The 4072-nt window shown below is 55.0% G+C and overlaps 1 protein-coding gene across 1 annotated transcript in view; it reads right to left on the bottom strand.

Moving 5' to 3' along the window:
- The window catches only part of PRDX1 (peroxiredoxin 1), a 354741-nt gene extending 354092 nt beyond the window's left edge, over positions 1–649 (bottom strand). Inside the window, exon 1 of the mRNA XM_066324973.1 lies at positions 639–649. The gene's annotated coding sequence lies outside the window, so the exon portion shown is untranslated. The remainder of the gene's footprint in view (positions 1–638) is intronic.
- Between the last annotated feature and the right edge of the window lie 3423 nt (positions 650–4072).

The following is a 4072-nucleotide window of genomic DNA, read 5'->3' as shown; positions in this document are numbered from 1 at the left end:
CCCGCCGTGCCCTGCTGGCGGCGCGGGGCGGCGGGCGGCAGCGGCGGCGGGCGGCGGGGCCGGGCTCGTAGCGGCCGCGCTCGGTGACATTTTAAGCGGCTCTGAGGGGCCCGGCCGCCGCCACCCGCCTCTTGCCGGGGACCGGGCCACGCCCCCCCGGCGCCAGGGGGCGGGGCTTCGCGCCGGCTTTTTAACCCCTTGGAGGTGAACGGGGGTGTGTGTGAGCGGGCGCTTCCACGAGGCGGAGAGAGGGGTGGGTGAAAAAAAAAGACATAAAGGAGAATCATCCCTCTTCGCGCCGGCGAGGCAGATCCACACAGAAAGCTTTGCGTAGAAAAAAAGTCTGATTTCTCCGTTTTTTAACTTTTATGCGCCTCGCTTTTGCCACTTTTTTCGACGCCTTTTCGTAGTGTACCCCCCGTGCTGAGGCACGCAGTGGAGCTGGTAGGTCCCCCGGCTGGCCGGCCGCCAAGGGGCCACTGCCGCGGAGCACGCGCGGGGGGCGGGGGGAGCGGAGCGCAGTTGCCAGAGCTGCTGCCTTTGTCTGAGGGAGCAGCGAGCGCTGGGATTGGCAGAGGGCTGCGGACAGTCCAGCCAATCAGCGCGCGGCGGGGCTGGCCGGCTCGATGGCGATTGGCCGGGAGCGCCGGTTACTAAGCGGGACAAAGGAAGGCGAGCGCTGAGGCGAGAGCGGGGCTCGGGGGGCGCGGGGTGATCCGGCTCCGCATCCTGGCCCCACATCTCGGCCCCACATCTGAGCCCCGCATCTCAGCCCCGCATCCCGGCCCGGCAGCTCCCCGACAGCGCCGGCCCCAGTGCTGGCCCTGGGGAAACGCCTGCTGCCCGCACCGCCGGCGGGGCTGCCCCCGCCCCGAGCCGGTGCGCTGCAGCACCGGGGCTACCTGCCGCCTCCAGTCCGGGCCGGCCGCCGTGCGGGGATGGGGCCTGCGGGAGACCCGGGCACTGGGGACCCGGTACAGGTAGAGCCGCTGGCCACATCACTGTCCTGGCTGACCCCCTCAGCCGCTGCACTGGCCACAAACACGGGCTCTCCTCCCTCCTCTCTGCAGGGCCCTGGCAGCTGCCTGCTGTGTGAGCCACGTAATCCACGTAATAACCTGCCCGTCTCAGAGGGCACAATAACCTCGAGAAAAACCCGACGCGCTTTCCAGTGACATAACCATTTTGGAAAAAACCAAACCAACAATAAAAACCCCCAACAAACCAAACCACAGGAAAAGGCACCAAACTCCATGTCTGTTTCTCACCAGGTTTGGGATAAGTCTGAGCTGCAAACACACCCGAAATGGAATCTCAGCCTGCCTGGCAGCCACATCCCGATGGGCAGCTACAGCCCGCAGGCACCGGCGGGAGGCAGAAGTGCAGCCAGCTCGGCACTCAGCCTCGCTTTTGGCACGGCGAAGCATCCATAGAGAAAGGCTGCTGCTGAGAAATTAGGGAAAAGTCCTTTCCTGAGACTCCCAACCGGTGTCAGAGGCACAAGGATGGACAACACCTTGATCTGCTGTGGAAATGTTAGGGAATGTTGGAAAATCCAGCACTGCAGTTGCTGTTTAATTTGCACTTTAAAGCGTAGAAGAGCAAGCGACAAATAATTTGTCCTGCTCTGGTGCTAGGCAGCAGCTCCTGAAAACCCTCCTGGCTTGGCTGAACCTTTGGATGACTGCGACACTGAATAACTGAAAGGCTGTACCCAATGGAAAAGGATGAGGGAAGATCTGAAGTTGGCTGATGTATCACAACTTCCACAGCAAGCAATTTAGAGCAGCCCGCTCCAGGAACAGAGCTCCTTGAGGGATGGACGGCTGCAGAAGAGCACAGGGCTTTGATTCAAGTCACTCACTGTATATAAATTAATTTTATAAAGCCATCCACAAACTCTGATTAATCCACGATAACCAGATACGATTCCTTTTTCTAATTTTTAAATTAAATTATTGAGCTGATACCATGTATCAGCTCCAGCTTCTTCAAAGGGAAATGCCCTCCTTGGAAGCACAGCTGGCTCCCCCAGTGAAATATAACTTGGTGCTTTGGGCCCAAGCTACCGGCTGCCCACTGGTGGGGTGTGGGGCATCCCACAAGGGTCGGGCATGGGTGGAGGTGCAGAAGTGAATGATACTTTGCAGGCCCTGCAGAGCTAAAAACTGGGGCTGTGGTCCCTATGGCAGCTCCCAAACTTAGATTAGCAGCTCTGGCAGAGAGGGGGGAGGTGGCAGACTCAGGTTGAAATTCATTTTCCCCCTTCCTGCACCTCATTATAAGTTCCACCCACATAAGACCTAATTACTTGGCTTTTATGCTGGCAAAGTGGATTTCATCCTTGCTGTTTCCCATGGTGGTTGCCTTCATTTTCATGGCGGCACTGATGGTTACAGCTTATTGATGTTTTCACTTTAGTGATTTAAAGCAGAATACATTTTGTTATTAGCACTGGTTTCTCTCATTGCTGCTTTAATCAAAGATGCAATTTAAGGCAGAGGATTGTGTGTAATGGTAAACAGTAGGATAATGCCTTGAGAGAACAGAATATTAATGTGTTTTTATTTCTCAAAACTGTGCTTATAATTTACCCAAGATTGCTTGGCTCCCAAAACACACATATAGGGTGCTCCCTTTCCTACCACACTGCCTGCCTTTCACCAGGGATGAGCATGGTGTGCATGTGTGTGCCCAGGGGGGAGAGGGAGGCACATGTGCCTTACACACTGCTGAACCCCCTCTGCCTGTGCCTCTCCTCCACAGGCACAAGGTCTGAGCATCGGAGAGCAGAGACAAAACCAAGAGCGCGCCGAGGGCTCGGAGATGCTCAAGGTCTGGGAGCGCTGCCACTGCTAAAACCTGGCCGTGCAAACCCAATACATCACCCCAAGACAGGAAAAGCTACATTCAAACACTGAAACAAACTAATGGTGATTTGGCAGTACTTGAGCAGGGCTCAAAGTGCTGGAGGAGGCAACCTGGTGCCCCATGCTACCGCTGAAAGACAAGAAGTGAGCCCAGTGCCTGCTGCCTTCCCAACATCCCGTGTCGACGGCTGTGCATTTGCTCACTTTCCTTTCCTTGGATCTGACAATTTGCATTTCAAGGCAAGATTAAATATTGAAGTTTTGAGCGCTTCCATGTGCTTCAGGAGGAGCTGAACAGACCTGCGCTGGAACAGACTGAACACAGAAAAGCCATTTGTGCCAAACTGCTTGGTTTCCTCTTTGCCGAGCCATGATAATGTGATATCCGACAGCTGAATGTAGGCCACAACAGGCTTTTATACTTGGAGGGCTGGAAGAGGGAGGGGGGCTGAATCCACAGTGCTGCCAGCCAAATGCACGAAAATGATGGGAGACTTTTGGGGCAGGCTGGAGACTCCTGGCCACTCCTGAGCAGATATTAGCTGCACTGTTAGCACAAGCTCAGGGCCTGCTGGAGGGGAGCTTGGAGAAGGTAGAATTGCATTCACATCAGCAAGGACAACTCCCTGGCCATCAGCAGATGCTACATGAAATCACTGGCCTTTTGCTGCACAGACATAAGGATTTTTGGAGAATGCGCTGTGACTGGTGGCCAGCTTCCCACGGAGGCAGCCACACCTTGAGAGGAACAGCACAAGAACAACCAGTTACAGCAGTTTGGTTTAGTTAACGGATTCTTCCTGCCTGTTCCTCAGCTCCTGGTGATGAGGAGATGAGGGAAGGCGAGAGGGTTTGTCTGCTTTGGCTCAGATGCTGCCGCTGGGGTCTCAGTGTGGCTCAGTACACCGCAAACAAACCCTGGGGCTTGCTGTCAGGAGAAGAGGTGTTGGGAATGGCAGAGGTTCATCCTGCCTTCCTGAACCACCAGGGCAGTGCAAGTACCATCTTCCCCTTCAGTTGCACAGTCTGAGCCCCAAAAGTACCACAGAGACCACAAATCTTTTGCCACAAGATTATGATTATTAATTCCCGCAGGGGTGAAGCATCCTCCAGAACCTTCATGTGAAATGTAAGGGGCATTTTTAACAAGGATTGTACTTCCTCTCTTTGCTTTATAGTCATTCTATGTCCTAACAGGCTGC

Source organism: Sylvia atricapilla, chromosome 9 (assembly GCF_009819655.1).
Source record: "Sylvia atricapilla isolate bSylAtr1 chromosome 9, bSylAtr1.pri, whole genome shotgun sequence".
Lineage (NCBI taxonomy): Eukaryota > Metazoa > Chordata > Aves > Passeriformes > Sylviidae > Sylvia > Sylvia atricapilla.
This window is presented reverse-complemented; position numbering and strand designations above follow the sequence as displayed.